The sequence below is a fragment of the Crocodylus siamensis genome, chromosome 3 (genome assembly GCF_052110815.1).
Source record: "Crocodylus siamensis isolate JL-2025a chromosome 3, ASM5211081v1, whole genome shotgun sequence".
Classification (NCBI taxonomy): domain Eukaryota; kingdom Metazoa; phylum Chordata; order Crocodylia; family Crocodylidae; genus Crocodylus; species Crocodylus siamensis.
In genome coordinates this window covers 53,212,362-53,230,382 of record NC_143397.1, presented here as the reverse complement: position 1 = coordinate 53,230,382, position 18,021 = coordinate 53,212,362, and the positions used below count along the sequence as shown (strand labels likewise).

Below are 18,021 nucleotides of genomic sequence, written 5' to 3'. Positions count from 1 at the left end.
CCTTCGGGTGATAAGGGCGGAGCAGCCCGTCCCGGAGTAAAAAGGGGGAGTTCCCCACCCTTCAGCGGACGAGGGGAGCATCGGGGTCGGCTGTTAAGAATCGAAGCCGGCGGCACACCCCAGGTGCCCTCAGCCGTGGGGTTTTTTTTTCGTTGGCTGCACCTTGTTTTCCTTTTTGGGAACATCACAAATGAATGACCGATCCAGTTGGACACTCACCCCTGGTGGATCGGGCGAGGGTGTAGGGGTGGAGGAGCCCTCATCAACTTGGGACCCTGGGGTGAAGGAGTCTCATTTCTGGACTGTATGCGCTGGACCAACTGACCCTATCAGAGTCATCAAAGTCGTGGCAGGCGAGACAGCCGCGGACGAACACCCACCCAGCGGTGAGTCACTCCTTCTACCTCCAGTGGGCAGTCCTGAGACGGGGAGGTGGTACATACTGCGGCTAAAGATTCACTCCCTACACCTGTCCATAGGACACTCAAACACGGGGCAGTGCTTTACAGAACAAACATGAAATGCAAATTGAGAGATGCTCATATCCGAGCGGTGGACAAAAGATGTAACTGTTTTGTTTGGATGAACCGGAGCAGTGTTTTTGTTAACCTGTGATCTGCAGACTCCTGAGGGTCTGCAGACTATGCCTAAGGGCTCCATGAAAGATGACTACAATCAGTCAAAATGATGTGAACACTCACACTTACAATTGAAAGGGGTCTGAAACCCCCATTTGAAGTTTCTAGAGGGGACTGCACCTCTCTCCAAAATGTTTAGGGGTCTGCAAATGAAAGAAGGTTGAAAACTAGAAGATGGAGCAACATGTGTAGATAGTACTAGTTAGGGAGGGTAACTTGCAGAACATAGAAAGAAGATCGGATAGGAAATCCATATGTGGAAAGTAGAAAGGCATAGCAGATTTCATAGATTTCATAGACATCAGGGCTGGAAGGGACCTCAGGAGATCGAGTCCAGCCCCCTGCCCAAAGGGCAGGCAGTCAGCTGGGGTCATAGGATCCCAGCAAGATAAGCATCCAATTTACTCTTGAAGGTGTTCAATGTAGGTGCTTGAACCACCTCCGATGGCAGACTGTTCCAGACCTTGGGGACTCGGACAGTAAAGAAATTCTTCCTTACATTCAGCCTGAAACGGTCTTGCAGGAGTTTGTGACCGTTCGACCTCGTCATCCCTTGGGGCGCTCTGGTGAACAAATGTTCCCCCAGATCCTGGTGGTCACCCCGATAAACTTATAGGTGGCCATCAGATCACCCCTGAGCCTGCACTTTTCCAAGCTGAAGAGTCCCATGGCTCTCAGCCTGTCATCGTAAGATCTGTTTTCCTGACCTCTGATCATGTGCGTGGCTCTCCTCTGGACTCTCTCAAGCTTCTCCACATCCTTTTTGAATTGTGGAGCCCAAAACTGGACGCAGTACTCCAGCTGCGGCCTCACCAAGACCGAGTACAAGGGGAGAATGACGTCCCGGGATTTGCTCGAGAAGCATCTATGAATGCAAGCCAGCGTTTTGGTCGCTTTACTAGCTGCAGCATCACATTGCAGGCTCATGTTCATCTTGTGGTCAATGATGACCCCCAAGTCTCTTTCTTCTGTAGTGCTATCCAACGTAGCACTGCCGAGCCTATAAGGATGCTGCAGGTTTTTCCTCCCAAGGATCATGCTGCTACCTTTGGTATTTATAAGAAATATTTTAGCTTTTGTTTAAAAAAGGGAGTTGAGGAAATCCCATGAGGTCTGGACCATCTAAAAGGTTCAGGTCACAGCAGTGTCTTCTGAGCAAAATGTTCCTCTCAGTGACATTCAGACCTCCTAATGAAGGCCTTGCTGTTCTCAGTCTGAGTCACTTATACTGACCTGGCTTCAGAAGCTGAAGTGAACCTTTTAAACTTGTGGTGCTAGAGCACTAGGGGCTGACAAGTTTAGAAGAAATTAGTCACTTTCCAACTATCTTTAAGAAAGGATTGGTTTATAAATAATAAAGCTCCTGTGTCTACAAACAAGGTTCCCTTCTGCTTTTGCTAGCTTCTGCTTCTGCTTTTTCCCTTCTAGAAACAGATTCCCTTCTGTTTTTGCTAGTGAATGGTAAACTTGCACCCTCAGCAACTTCCTGGAAAGGACAAACAGGTGAGGTGCTACTCACTGTACATGTCTTTAACTATGGGTTTTACATGGAGCAAGGGTTTTCAACCTTTTTTAATAAGTGTGCCCCTGGCAACCCCCCTATAAAGTAAGTGTGCCCCTGGGTGCTGGTGGGGGGTGGGGGATGAGTGGCTGGACATGGAACGCAGGAGGGAGGCGGTGGCGAGCAGCCAGATGTGGAGTGGGGGCATGGCGAGCGGTGGCAGCATAGCATCTGTGCAGCCCTGCTCCTGTGAGGCAGTGGCATGGGGTGGCTGTGCTCCCTCCTCACCTGCCCCCACATGCCCTTTCAAAGTATCCCCAGGGGTTCACATACTCCCAGTTGACAACCCCTGGCATAGAGTTACCGCTCATCGACAAATAGTAGAAAATGGATTTACTGTAGCCTAGCAGTGGGCTTCTACCTGCTCTACACAATTCAATCAGAACTTGACACTAGGGGTCTCACAACTTAAATTGTAGGAAAATAGGGGTGGAAGGGACACAAGATTATCTAGTCCAGCTCCTTGCTTAAGGCAGAATCATCCCTGACTCAACTGTCCTAGCCAAGTATCTGTAAAACCTGCTTTTGCAAGTTTCCAATGATGGAAATTACACAACTTCATTAGGTAGCCTGTTCTAATGCTTGACTACCCTCATAGTCAGAAAGTTCCTCCTGATCTCCAACCTAAACTTCCCTTGCTGCAGCTTGACGCTGTTGCTCCTAGTCCTGTCTCCTACAGCCACAGAGAAAAACCCATCTCCATCCTCTCTGCAATCAGTCTTCAGACTGGGTGAAGCTGTTATCAAATCTCCCCTCTGTCTTCTCTTCTCTAGGCTAAATAATCCTAGCTCTTTCAGCCTAACCACTGGGTTATTGACTATCTGAATGGGCATCTGTCACGATTTCGAAGGGCATTGAGTTTGAGGTTTCAGCACTTTCTATGTCAATATGGAACGCTTTTTGGCAAAACAGAATTCTTGTCTCCCGGCTTGATCTAGTCAGCACTAATGGATGGTGATTTTTTTTCTTTCATCCTCCCATGCAGTTTTCCAATAGAGGGTTATAAGCATTATGGGAAGCTAGGGCAGTACTGCTTCAGCAAGAGCTGTGCGTGCTTGAGCCAGAACACGCGTTGTTCAAGACATCTAATGTAAACCATCTCTCACTTCAGGAGATCTGCAGACCCTGCAGCTCTTTTAGGTCTATGATAAAATTTGTATCAGCATTGGTCATGGGAGGTTTTTTCCCCAGACTGACATTTCTGCACACGTTTTTAGTTACTTGGCTCAGTATATCTCATTTATCTACCCTTGTGTTACTTTTCCCTTCTTTGTCTGCTTTCTTGTACTCTTAGTTTTTTATACTTCTTGGTATTCAGGAGTTTGCATTTCAATGCTCTTTGTTTGTTGATTCTTGGCTTATCTAATTCTGGTTCTGTATATGCTGGCATCCAGCTATGTTGCAGTATGAATCTGATTGTCTTCAAGAACTGCTCTTATTTTTTTTTCAGTTCTGTCATGGCTTACCTTTCTTTGTGCAAAAAATATCCCAAATTTATTCTTCAGTTTGGATTGGCATTTATCACAATACTCTTGATTTTTTTCATTTAATACTGTTTAATTTTTTTGTTGCTTTATTTAAAGCCGATCTTTCTAGTTCTAGTTTTATTTACAGTTTGGAAATGCAAAGATTGTGGTTGATATGACCTCCTATTTTGGACAGATTACCTGAATCGTATATTGATACAAGTGTGGTCATAATGATGATAGATACCAAGCACAATTGCAGTACATCTCTTGCCATTCTGGCTGATTCCTCGCCTGTACTTCATTTTATTCCTCTAGGTTGTCACATCCTACTTTTGTATAAAGATTGCCCATTACAAGGAGTAAGTTTGTATTATGTACATTTTGTTGGTCCACTTTATAGGCAAATATAGACCTCATCTTCATTCTTATCACTGTTACTCCATCTGAGGCTTTGGACAGACATAACTTTAAACCTTTGCCAAAGGAGGAAGGGGGGACTTCCTGACTGGGAACAAGCATTATCTGTTTATGATTTGACTGCATCTATATGCACTCATATTAGAAAAAGTGAGCTAAAGTGCTATAACTTTAAACCTGAACAAACCATATTTATTACAGTGATTAAAAATTTACATGCCTGAACTTACAGCTCCATTTTACTGATATAAGAATGGACAAATGTAACAGTTATGTCGAACAGGTAATACCAATATAATGGTTTGTCTATCCATACCCAGAGAATAATGCTGCATGACTGACTTTGTATAAATGATGAGTTGTTTGATACATTGCTGGTGGCTTTTTTTATTTTTGGAGAGTTTGTCATGCTTAGTGTGATGATCTCAAAGTGTTCATGCTCATTGTGAGGGCTAGGAAGAAGAGATGTTTCTTCTTTGCTTATGTTCTCCTGGCAATAGGATGTCACTGATATATCAGTTTCAAGCCCATAATTATCCATTCCATTATGATCTGTGATGTCTTTTGGGTCAGGTACAGGTATTACACTTTTACCAGCATAAGTGATTGGAAACTGGTCATACCCATGACAGAAAAGAAGTTGGACACACAAACTGGTTTAAAAATGGTGAAACCCAATCTGAGATATACCCTCCTCTCTTCCTCCTTCAAGGAGAATGTGTCCTGTTTGCTACTGATCTAAATTATACTGCTTACAGAAAACTGTGTAACTTGGATTGGATTCCACCTAGGGCTTTTTGGATGTCTGTACCTAGCTTTGATGTCTGAAACTTGCTTAGAGTCTAGTAACTGATGGTAAGGTGTTTGTTTGCTGTCAGTATTAAATTACTTGAGGACCTGGTTTCTAGAGACTGCTTGCACCTGGAGCCTTCATTCAGGATAATTTCACAGAGCACTGTACTTCATATGCTCAAAGCAAAGCTGTCATTGGCTTCAGTTGTCAGGGGTATTAGCAGATATGGACACTGACTTCTTACGTATTTTAAAATTTTAAATATTCTAAGTTTTAAAGAAACTTCCTGTCAGGCTGAAAACTTTGAAAAGAATTCTGCGTGATTTATCACCTAGCTCCTAAATATAAAGATTATTAAACTGTCTCTTTTGCAAGAGAATGATGCCATCTGATCATAAGTCATCCAACCTACATTTGATTTTGCTGATGGGTAAATGTTGAGTGACTCTGTGTTGCTAAAGATTTTTAATGAGGTATTTTTATAGGATTTTTGTGGTGAACTTTCTGTAGACTGATGACATAATGTCATTTTTCACCTGTCAAGACTGCATCAGCCTCCTCAAAAATCATCGCTATTCTGTATTTTGAATACTTCTGGTGCTTCAAGGTATAGATGAGAATAGGATGGAAACAATTAATATTTTTAAAATGCTGGATTAAGCAAGATTTCCTGCCCTCCCCCCCCCAAAAAAATTGTCATTACTTATTGACAGTCTCAGTGAAACTAGGTGCATTTTTTTTGTCCACAGAAATCATAGGGAAGTAGAGCTGGAAGGGACCTCAAAGTCATCTAGTCTAGCTCCCTGCTCAGGGAACGATCATTCCTGACTAAACCATCCTAGCCAAGTGTTTGGTTAACCTACTCTTGAAACTACCAATGATGGAGATTCCCCAGTTTCTCTAAGTAGCCTGCTCCTATATTTGGTTAGTTTCATAGTCAGAAAGTTCTTCTCCAGCCTAAATTTCTCCTGATGCAGCTTGAGACTGCTGTTCCTAGTCCCATCGGCTATGGTCACAGAAAAATGCCTATCTCCATCCCCCAGTAATCACCCTTCAGGTATTTGAAGACTGTCACCCTTCTCTTCTCCAGACTAAATAACCTTAGTTCTTTTAGTCTTTCTTCATAAGCCTTGTCTCCAAGGTCCCTATTCAGTTTTGTTGCTCTGCACTGGACTGTTTCCAATCTGTCCACATCTTTCTTGACACGTGGGGCCCAAAACTGGACACAGTACTCCAGGGATGGCCTCACCCATACTGAATAGAGCATCAGAATCACTTTCCTTGATTTGCAAGTGACACTCCTATTAATACAACCCAATATGCTGCTGGTGTATTTTGCAACAAGAGCACACTGTTGGCACATTGTTGGCTTACAGTCTGTAATGGGGAACCCTGGCCCTGTTCCTAGATAGAGGAGAAAGCAAGATGGAGGGACAGAGGCTGTGGGGGATAAAGAGAAGGGAAGAACAGAAGAGAACTGCAGGTGGGAATACAGAGGAAAAGGGGTGGTTTAACGACTAGCCAATTAAAATATTAGCAGATCTTTCAAGGTGCCAGGAAGTGGGTTGGGGGGAGTTACCTGGCTACTTAAAACTAGAGGACCCAAAGGAGTGGGGGAAGATTTTTTTTTGAGCTGGACTAGAGTTAGCTTTTGGGGGGAAGGTGTGCAGAGCAGTAGGAAGGATTCTGATGCCGGAGTGAGATGACTTAGTTTCATAGTTTCATAGTTTGTAGGGTCAGAAGAGATCTGAGCAGATCATCAAGTCCGACCCCCTGCCATGGCAGGAAAGAGTACTGGGGTCAAACGACCCCAGCAAGGTGACTGTCCAGCCTTGTCTTAAAGACCCCCAGGGGCCAGCACCACTTTGCTTGGAAGTTGGTTCCAGATCCTAGCTGCCCTGACAGTGAAGTAGCGCCTCCTGATGTCTAATCTGAATTTACCCTCTGCCAGCTTGTGACAGTTATTTCTAGTCACTCTTGGTAATGCTTGGGGGAACAGGGACTCCCTTAATGCCTGCTGGTCCCATCTGACTAGTTTGTAACAGGCCAGTAGATCCCCCCCTCAGCCTTCTCTTGTGGAGGCTGAACAGGTTCAGGTCCCTGAGCCTCTCATCATAGGGCCTGCCCTGATGCCCCCTGATCATGCAAGTGGCCCTCCTCTGGACCCTCTCCATGTTGTCCACATCCCTCTTGAAGTGCAGCGTCCAGAACTGGACGTAGTACTCTAGCTGCGGCATGACCAGTGTCACATAGAGGGGGAGGATCACCTCCTTGGACCTGCTTGAGATGCATCTGTGGATTCATGACAAGGTATGGTTGGCCTTCCTGACTGCATCCCCACACTGCTGGCCCATGTTCATTTTGGCATCAGTGATGACTCCAAGATTCTTTTCTGCCTCTGCACTGATGAGAAGGGAGTTCTCTAGCCTGTAGGTATGGTGCTGGTACTTCATCCCCAGGTGCACTTGTCAGTGTTGAATCCCATCCTATTCTCATCCGCCCACCCCTGTAACCTGTCTAGGTCTGATTGTAGCCTATTCCTCCCTTCTTGCATGCCCACATCCCCCCACATCTTAGGTCATCAGCAAATTTGAACAGGGTGCTTTTTACCCCCTCGTCCAAGTCATTGACAAAGATGTTGAAAGGTGCGGACCTGAGGACCGAGCCCTGTGGAACCACACTGCCCACATCCCTCCAGGTCGAAAATGACCCATCCACTACCACTCTCTGGGTGAAGCCCTCCAGCCAGTTGGCGACCCATTTGACTGTGTAGGTGTCGACACCACAGTCCCCCAGGTTTTTTTAATGAGAACAGGGTGAGAGACAGTGTTGAAGGCCTTCCGAAAGTCCAGAAAGACTATGTCCACTGCTACCCCTGCATCCAAGGATTTGGTGACCTGGTCATAGAAGGCCACCAGGTTGGTCTGATGAACCTGTGTTGGTTGCCCCTAAGCATAATCTCCCCTGCTGGCCCCTCGTGGACACGTGCCAGGATAATTCTCTCAAAAAGCTTACCCAGGATCAAGGAAATGCTAACTGGCCTGTAGTTTCCTGGGTCCTCCTTTCTTCCTTTTTTGAAGATGGGAATCACGTTGGCCCCCTTCCAGTCCTGTGGCACCACATGAGAGCACGAGTGCTTGTAAACTGTGCCAGGGGTCCTGCAATGACCTCAGCTAATTCCCTCAGCACTCTGGGGTGGAGATCATCCAGACCAGCTGATTTAAATACGTCCCATCCCTCCAGAAGTTCCCTGACTAGATCCTCACTGACGCTTGGCCTAGGTGCACCTCCCCTGGGGCCTGAGGGGGGCCCAGTGCGGGGGCTGATCCGGTCCCTGCTCAGGAGAATGCAGGCAAAGAAGTCGTTAAATAAGTTAGTTTTGTCATCTGTTGTGATAACCAAATTTCTTAGTGTGTTTTGCAGGGGCCCCATGTTACCTGGTACCTTCTTTTTGCTCCCTATGTATTTAATAAAGGACTTCTTGTTGTCCTTGATCCGGGAAGCTAGTCCTAGTTCCACCTCCACCTTGGCTTTCCTGACTGCCCCCCTGCATTCCTGAGCAACCACAGTATAGTCCTCCCTGGTGATGCCCCCTCCCTTGCATTGGGTGTACACCTTCCCTTTAGCTAGGAGACATTCTCGGATGCTTTTGGTGAGTCATGGGGGCTTTTGTGCCCTCCTGTTCCCTTTGATCCATGTTGGGATTACCTCCCTTTGGGCTTGGAGGATTGTCTTCTTAAGGAACAACCACTCTTCCTGGACACCTGACTCCCCTCCCCCCCCAGGACCCCAGTGGCTCCCCAGCTATTCTCCTTAGCTCATTGTAGCAGGGCACCAGGGTGCCTGCTACTAGCAGTGGGAATAGGGCTGCTGAAGCTCCCTGAAGCAGCACAGATGTGGGTTGCTGGGGCAACCAGGCTGGTCTCATAACCAAAAGGGGCAGGGCCAGGCCCTTATAAACAGCTAGGCCAAAGCCTAGCTAGCAGTGCCCCTCTGGCCACTGCAGGAGCAGGAGCTCTGTGGTGGAGAGCTGAGCAGCAGAGCTTACGGTGGCAGTTTGAGCGCTGCAATAATGCGAGGGGAGGGAGAGAACCCCTGAGGAAGGTATTGGTGAGAGCCAGTGTTGTGTGTGGTTTATGTTATAAGCTGGTGGGCTTTTTGCTTATGTTGCAGCCGCTTGGCTCATGTTTTGTTATCGTTACACCGGAGGACCGGGTGAGGCTGTAGGGGTGTGAGGAGGCCTCACGGGAGCTCCCCAATAATCTGGGGGTTCCTGGTGCCCAGCAGGGCACAGCTAGCAGTGCCGGGTGGGCACAGCTGTTTGCACCAGTGGCGCACGTAGTGAAGGGTCAGTGGACCCTACCCTGTGGGGCGAGATTAGAGAGAAGCCCTATCAGGGCAAAGGACTGAGATGGTGGTCCTGGGGGCCAGGCACGGCTGCGGCCACCTGAGCCCCAACTGGGGTAGGACCCAGAGAGAGTCCCAGAGGGCACCATAGTGCCACAGCAGGCACGGCGAGTGAGCTCCGTAGAGGCGCTTGGCGTATAGGGGTTGAGATCCCAGCCCATGAGGGCGGTATTTTGCCCAGTGGGGCAAGCAATCCAGGAAAGGTTCAGGGGGCCAGGCACGGCTGCGGCCACCTGAGCCCCAAGCGTGAGAGGCATGGCATAGGTCCCAGAGAGGGGCAACGGGTGCAAGAAGCACGGCATAGACCCCAGAGAGGGGCAACGGGCGCGAGAGGCGCGGCACAGGCCCCAGAGAGGGGGCAGTGAGCGCGAGAGGCGCGGCACAGGCCCCAGAGAGGGGGCAGTGAGCGCGAGAGGCGCGGCACAGGCCCCAGAGGGGGCAGTGAGCGCGAGAGGCGCGGCACAGGCCCCAGAGGGGGCAGTGAGCGCGAGAGGCGCGGCACAGGCCCCAGAGGGGGCAGTGAGCGCGAGAGGTGCGGCACAGGCCCCAGAGGGGGCAGCGAGCGTGTGTGAGGCGTGGCACAGGCCCCAGAGTGGGGCAGCAGGCTGAGTGGTAGCCCAAGGGTGCAACAGGCCCAGGGGTGCTGGTAACAGGGCGGCGGCTATGTGCCAGGCCCAGGGGTGCTGGTAACAGGGCAGTGGCTATGTGCCAGGCCCAGGGGCGCCAGGTGGGTGACAGGCCCGGGGTGCCAGAGAGGGGGGGCACTGGGGCAGGACGAGCCCAAGGGGTGCCAGAGAAGACACCGGAGGGCAAGGACAGAGCAATGTCCAAGAACAGCTGCGAGGCTAGGGGCTTGCTAAAGGGGAGGAAGGAGGCACGCATTGCCCATAAGGCTGGGGGTGTTGGAGCCCCCATTTGAAACGGGGGTAATACCAGCGCAGTGTCAAGGGTGAAGGTAGGCTGCCTCCCTTACTGAACTTAATAAGAACAAAGACATGGGCGAGAAGAGGGTGTCGGATCACCCTAATTGACACGGCAGGGGGCGCTAGTGAGCTCACGGCCACTCACAGGCCCCGCCCCATGACACTCATTGAAATCCACCCTCCTGAAATCTAGGGCTGCTGCTGTTGGAGGGGATTCAGAAGAGACAGGAAAAAGGGGTGAGGTAGCCTACTGGGGAGATTTTGAATGAAGATGTAGAGATTGAATTAGGCAGGATGTGATTTCATGGATCCTTTTCCTTTCTTTTTCTTGTTGCCACTATATTGGAGGCAGAAGATTGTTTGTGTTGTTAAGTGGGCCCTTATGTCATTTTTTTTGTTTGGATATTTTAGAAACTAATCCAATGGTTGGTAACAGGACTGTGAAGGAAGGAAGGACATCCCAGTAGAGCCTGAACAAGGCAGAGGTATGGACAGTGAACCCAGTTGCCCCTAAGGGGTAGTAAAAGAGACTGAGGCCCCAGGTTATGGGGTAGGAGCTCATAGACTTTTAAAATAGGAGCTCCATCTTGAGTGTAAAATACAGAGGAGAACCCCCTGGCCAGGCTTAGTTCCTGCTGAAAAGGCTATCCGCTGAGGGAAGAAGAGGAAGAGTAACAGGAATGCCCATTCCAGGACTAAGGTGGAGAAGGCTGGTGAACAACATATCCAGAAAGAGCAATGTTTGACTCTTTCACCTGCCTCCTGGAGCTATAGAAAAAAGACCAAGGCATGGCAGGAAAGAAAGGAAGTGAAGTGAGGGAAAGGGGGTTTGTGAAAGCAAGCTATGTCTCCCAGGTAACTGGGGAAGAACAGGTGAATGGCCTTTGATTATCAGTGAAGCTGTGAAGATCTCCTTTAACATTTAAGTCATTCTGCAGTCTGTATTTGCACATACAATTATTCTGTTCCAAGTGCACAGATGTTGCATTAATCCTTGTTGAATCTCATCTGTTTGTTTGCAGACCATTTCTCCAGTCTGTCTATGTCTATCTCCAGTCTATCTATGTTTGGATCCCAGCCATATTCTCCAGAGTGTCTGGAACTCTACCCCATTTGGTGTCAACCACAAATTTGCTAAGAGTGCACTTAAACCCATTATCCAAACCATTAAAGAAGAAGATATTAAATAATACTGGACCTGGGACAGACCTTGGGGAACCCAGCTTGATACCTCCTTCCAACTAGACATTGAGCACTACTCGAGTATAATGATCCAATCAGTTATGAGTCCACCCTACAGTTCTGTCTTCTGTTCTGTATTCCCTCACCTTGTTAATGAGAATGTTGTGAGAGATGGTGTCAAAAATCTTGCTAAAGTCGAGGTATATGATATTCACTGGTTTCCCCACATCCATGGAGCCTGTTATTGTATTGTAAAAGGAAATCAGGTTGGTTGTGCATGAGTTGCTCTTGGTGAATCCATACTGGCTGTTCCTGATCACCATGGAAGCATGGGTCATAAGACAGTGTGAACAAAGGCATAGGTGTAAACCAAAAGTATAGTGGAGAGACTTTCAGATGAGTGATTCATTCAGGGGAAGACATGTGGCATTAATAACCTATGTTCTGATTCTCCCCAGTTTCATTTTTTTCCCATTCCTTTCTCACTGTAAAGAAAAAATATCCTCCTTTGTTTTGGATTAGTACAATACTTAAGTGTCACAGGGACACTAAAGTGCCCTGTTCCTAGATAGGAAGAAGGGTGGCTGCCAATCACAAGGGGAACCCAGGTGATGGTTGCCGGGACAACCGAGCTGGTCATGTGACCAGAAGGGGGCAGGGCCGGGCCCTTATAAACAACCCCAGGCCGGAGCCTAGCCTTGTGTGTGGGAGCTCGGCAGTAGAGCTGAGTAAAGCAGAGCCGATGGTTGCAGTCTGATCACCCTAGCGACTACTGCATGGTAAAGGGGGAAAGAACCCTGACGGGGAGGCTATCACTAGAGAGGCAAGGGAGCTTAAATCCTATGTTTGAGCGGGGAAGCTTTGTTGGGTTACGGCCGGTGGGCTGATGGTTCTGTTTAGTTTGTTGTATAAATACCGGAGGACCGGGTGAGGCTGTAGGGGTGTGAGGAGGCCTCACAGGGGCTCCCCAGCAGCTTGGGGGTTCCTGGTGCCTTGTGTGGGGACACGAGTGGTGCCTGAGAAGGCACAGCTCTTCAATGCTGAGGCGGCACAGCGGGTAGCCCTGTATGGGCGATAGTCAGAGGCCCGAGCAGGGCAGAGGAACCCGACCAAGGGTCCTAGCACCAGAGTGAAGCCTGTAGGGCCCTGTGTTGGGCTCCAGAGGTGGGAGCCACACGAGAGGAAGCCTAGGGTGGGTGCTGTAAAGATGACGAGCCCGGCGAGGGTGAGTCAGTGGCCATATAGAGCCTGGAGAAAGTGCCAAGAAGCCGTAGGCATGGGCGCGTATTTAAGAGAGGCCCCAGGCGGAGCATGTGTATAGAGAGAAGCCCCATGGGGGGGGGGGGAACGTGTGGCTGATTAAGTTCCCGAGAGGGTATGGACAGGAAAGAGCCCCAGAGAGGCTCCACTGCAGTGAGAACCTCAAGGGGCCAAAAGGGCCAGGTAAGGCTCAGGCCGCCTGAGCCTAACTGGATACAGATTGTTAACAGGAGCTCAGAGGGGCCAGGTAAGGCTCAGGCCTCCTGAGCCTAATTGATACAGGTTGTGGATGGAAACCCAGAGGGGCTAGGTAAGGCTTAGGCTGCTGGCCCAGGGAGGAAGGATACCATTAGTGAGCCCGATAGGGCTAATCAGTAGTAAGGGGTGCCGGTTGCGTGGCAAGCCCAGGGGTGCCAGAGAAAGGGGCGTCAGTTGCATGACAAGCCCAGGGGTGCCAGGGAAGGGGCGTTGGTTGCGTGACAGGCCCAAGGGCGACGGGCAAGGCACAGGTAGCAATTGGACCTGATAACATCCGGAAGAGCTGCGAGGCTTGGGGCGTGCTAAAGGGGAGGTAGGAGGCACGTGTAGCCCTAAAGGCTGGGTGCACCTTGTCACTCCATTGCGGAACAGGGGGACAGTGTAAGCAGGGTATCGTGGACAAGGGAATCAAAGGCAGCCTCCCGTATAGAACTAGATATCATCAAAGACGTGGCGGGTGAGATAGAGGGTGCTGGATTACGTACTTGACAGGGTAGGGGGTGCTAGTGGGATCACGGCTGCTCCTAGACCCCATGCCGTGACATTAAGTTTTAGTCTTTGAGCACCTATAAATCAGGTATTCTTCTCCTCTTTGCTACTATCTTGGGGAAAAAAATTCCAAACAATTTTTTCTTGAATTTGGATTGGATTTCATTAACACTATATTTTCAGTGAATTGCCAGGAAAAAAATGTATTGTCCAGGTCTAGTCTAAAATTTTTGGACTCTCATCACCTCTGAGCTAAGCCAATCCAGGACCAAGTTACTTCTAATGGAATGAATCATGCAAATGTAAAGCCTTAGGTTAGAAATTTCACTAAATACTCCCCGATTGCAATTCAAGCTCCTATTCCATAGTAGTTTTGAAGTCTACAAGAGTTCATGAACACCTGTTATAAGCATAATTTCATTATTTTTTATTAATTTAATTTTTTAAATAATTTTAAATAACTGAAAGACATTCCACCACCTTTATACTTTTATTTTTGGATGTGAAAGTGCAATGGTTTATACGTAAAAGCAGTAAAGCCCACATGGGGATGACAGCAGATAGTGGTTTACCCTAGCCTAAATAGCCTGAAAAGAAAGTTAATATTCTTTGCTTGAATATCTAAAGAAGCATAATGATCCCAGCTGTAAACTGTTAAGTAGCAATTAATAAGCTTCCCCTTGCATTGTTCTTTAAGATGCATATTTTAATGGCTCCAGGGTAGGAGTCTGGCATGCATTTCTCTTTCGTTAGTAGGAGGAAAGGTAGGTGGAGAGACCCGGCCACTATATAAGAACAGAAATCTAAGGGGAAAGATTGCAACTGGCTCACTGGCTATGAATTAGGCATTGAGTAAAATTTTAATTATAACATGCTTTAACCACCTTCGAAGTATAATTTGAGCTGGGCAAGATTCTCTAGTAAGGCCTTACAGCCCCAACTGGATAAAACTTTCAGTAAATATTTTATTCAGCTCAAAGTTCAGGTTTGATTCAAAACCATTCACTGTGCCAAATTTGGCAAGTAGTTTCAGTGAAAAAAATTCCTGAAAACTAAGAAAAGTCTAAATGAAATGCTTAGCCCATGTCAGATTAAAAGCAAAAAATATTTCAACATTAGGGAAAATTACACTTAACATGAGTTAAGCATACAGAAAGTATTTTACAATTGTAACAGAACAGACATTCATGGCACATAGAGCACTTTAAAAATAGTGGATCCTACTCCAAGTTAACCCTGGATGGACATGGTATCAGACTAGAGTGCTTTATGTTAGAGCACTTTAACAAACATCTCGACCACATCCCATTCCACGTTAAGGTAGGTCATATTCCCCCGGCATCCTTTGGCTTCCTTGCTGGCTGGCTTGCTAACCTTGACCAGTGCCCCTTTGATCCAGGTGAGTACTGGCCCAGCTCTGCCCCTGGGCTGTCACAGAGAAAAGGCAGAAAAGGCCTCTCTTCCCTTTGCAGGGGGTAGGGGGCTTTGTCTCTTCCCCACTGCCGCAAGGGTCCTGACCACAGCTTGCTGGCTGGGATTATGGGGGTGCCAGGCCACTTCCATGAGGCAGGAGGGCTCCCTTCCGTCTTGGCTGCAGTTCCTGGCATGACAAATAGCTGGGTGAGGCAGCTCTGTGCTGTGGCTTCTGGTTGCAGCTGTCAAGGGGCTGTGGTGAGAGCGGAAAAGGAGCCCTTCTGCCATGCAGACTTGGACTGCCCCCCAAAACCCCAGCCAGAAAGCTGTGGGGGGCCCTTGCAATGGGAGAGGGCTCACTTCCACCCTGAACTTCCTTACAGTGGCAGCTAGAAGCTGTGATATGGGGCTGTCCAGACTGGTTTTTTGCTGTGCTGGGAACTGTAGCTGGGGGAGGGGGGGAGAACCCTGCTTCTGTGAGGCCTCTCCCACAACTTGCTAGCTGGAGTTCTTGTGGAGGTGGGTTGGGTCTGCACAGCAAGGGGGGGGGGGGCTTCATCGTTTCTCCTGCCCCACCTACAGTTCCTGATATGGCAAAAAGAAAAAGCCAGGCTGGGCAGCTCTGCTGCAACTTTTGTCTTCCATTTTCAGGAGGCTCAGGTGAGGCGGGGGAGTAGGGGGAGAGAGACCTTCCACAGCTTGCTAGCTGGGATTTTGTGGGTACCTGGCCAGGACTATGAATCAGGGGGGCTTCCTTTGCCCTCTGTATGCTCTGGGTGTCACCCCCAACCTCACTGACTGCTCAAAAAATCTCTCCTCATACAAGAGCCATTTTGTTTCCTTGTATTTGGAGTTCAGGGCTGTCTTCTGATGAAATTTACCTGCCACACTTTCTAGGTTTTACCACTGGGAGGTGTTCGGCCTCATTTATTACAGCCCTAAGTCCTTTGTCTGGAAGCTGATGGACTCCTAATTGTTTTATAGGAGTCTGGGGCTCCAACCTCCCCATATACCCCAGCCCTACATACCTCAGTGTTAATAATAGGTCCAATCTGATGTTAAGGACAGCACACAAACTTTCTCTATGTATGGCAGGGCACTGTAGGTGCCTGCCATTTTAAGGGCCTGAGCCAAGCTACCAGCAGGTGCCTGATTGCGGCAGCCATTTTGGATCCCTGGCTGCCTTTATAACAAGATCAGTTCCCTGCTGGCAGAGGAGGCAGCAACATTGCCTGGCTGTAAGGCTGCTGGTATCATCCTGGAAAAAAGGGAGGAGCTGTAGGGGATAGTTAGGAGGCTCCTGGTCCTGGGCATGACCTAAAACTGCACCCTACTGGGAGTGGGTGGCCTGGTGGGGCTCTCAGTGGTGCGGGAGCCCCCAGGAAATTCCAGGCCCGTTATCACCCCAGTGAAAGGCAGGTAGGGGTGCTTGAACCCTAGTCCTGACCTTTGGGTGGGTTAAGAAACACCAGTGTTGGGGGGCCAGGCATGGCTATGGCCACCTGAGCCCACTGGGGAGGGAAGCCCCATGGCCCCAAGTGAGGGGGCGGTGTGGAGCCCTGACTGAGGGGAACAGAAAAGAGGACCCTAGTGAGAGGGCAGAGATCTGGAGTAGTCCCGAGTGCAGAGGGCAGTAATGAGTAGCCCCAACCAAAGAGGGGGTGTGTGGAGGACCAAGTGAGGGGGTAAGAATGCCCTGGTGAGGGGTGGCCCCAGAAAGGGGCAGAAATGAAGAGTCCCAGTGAGGGGAGGGAAGAAAACCAGGGGGCTGAGTACCCAGTATGTAGAGTTGCTCCCGGAAGGGGCGAGAGCAAGCTTAGACCCAGTCAGGTAATTGGCTGGCCACTACCCCAGTGAGCATCACAGGAGAGGCCCAAAAGATGGTACATCTGCCACCCAAGGGATGGACTAGCTAAGCCTAAGGGGCCTGCTCCAAGAGGGAGTGAGGCAGGATGAGTTGTTGATGTATGAAAGAGACCCAATGAAAGAAGGTGGAGTGTGAGAGGAGGGCAGTATGAATGTGTGTGTGTGACTGAGGCCTGACGGCACAGCCTAAGCTTGGTCTGGTTGTAGGCCAGCAGCACTGTAACATCTGGATGCCATCTGTGAGGCGTGGGCTGCGGTGTAGGGGAGGTATGGAACCGCAGATAGCGGCCCCTGGCATTGGGGGCATGAATGGGCAGCCTCCCACCTTAATTAACATCTTAATTAAGAACAAGGCATGGCAGGTGAATCAGGTGGGGGGCATGCCCAAAGGCAAGTTGGGAACCTAGCACTGTGGCTAGGTGGGGAGCCCCACTTTGCCTACTATACAATAATAATAAAAAACAGAATAAATAAAGCCACTTGGGGTGTTGTTCTTGTTGCTAGTTCAATGAACAGCTTGTTGATGTTATAAGGGATCTGAATGCACCAGGAACTTAAATATTGCTCCTGCCTGGTTACTGTAGTTTCCCAAATACTCTTCAGCTCAAATCCTCTGGCACACTTCAAGTCATTTCACCATTCACTAAGTCCACCTCTTGGAGTTCTATCCCAGTCTCAGCTGCCTAGTATTGTACACATCCCTATCAGTTTCAAAAGTGCACTTATTGATGACTACACTGTACCCTCCTACCCACTGTGCTAAGCATGGTTATAGTAGCACTGTCAGCCTATCCCTAAAGTGCTTTTAGGAGATAAAGCACCAACATGCAACAAGTAAAGTACTTAGGGAAAAGGAAAAGTCCGAGTGCTAGAGATCACTACAATAACTCAAAGTCAATACCACCTGGGCTCCTTATCTCTATTGGACCCTTAATCATCTGACTGTCTGTAAACAAAGAATAAATTCCATGCAGGGTTCCTCACTCCCAGCCTTCCTGGAATGTTTTCCTCTCTTCTCTCTTCCAGCAGGACCAGGATGCTTTTGTCTCCTCTCTTGTTGAAACCTGATTCCATTGGCCTATGTTATCCACAGCTTGCTGCATCTCTGCATTTGTGTTTTTTGCTGCCATTCTCTTCTTCTTTTATCCTTTGTGCTAGTTGCTTCCTAAAAAAGGGGCAGGGTGCTCCACCAACCCCATGCTCCCTCTGGTAATGCGCAGGCTGGTCTGAGCATGTCTGTGATCTCTTCTACTGTGGTATGCTCGTTCCCCATGCTCACTGTTCTTCTTTTCCCTCACAACTCAGGCTCTTGAAAGCTACAGCCAGAAGCTGCAGCACAAGGCTG

At 48.7% G+C, this 18,021-nt stretch overlaps 1 long non-coding RNA gene across 1 annotated transcript in view; it reads left to right on the top strand.

Annotated features, from left to right (window-relative positions):
- Nucleotides 1-283: 283 nt before the first annotated feature.
- Nucleotides 284-18,021, top strand: part of LOC149868282 (uncharacterized) — a 162,557-nt gene continuing 144,819 nt past the window's right edge. The window contains exon 1 of the long non-coding RNA XR_016440964.1: nucleotides 284-386. This is a non-coding gene — a long non-coding RNA (uncharacterized LOC149868282). The remainder of the gene's footprint in view (nucleotides 387-18,021) is intronic.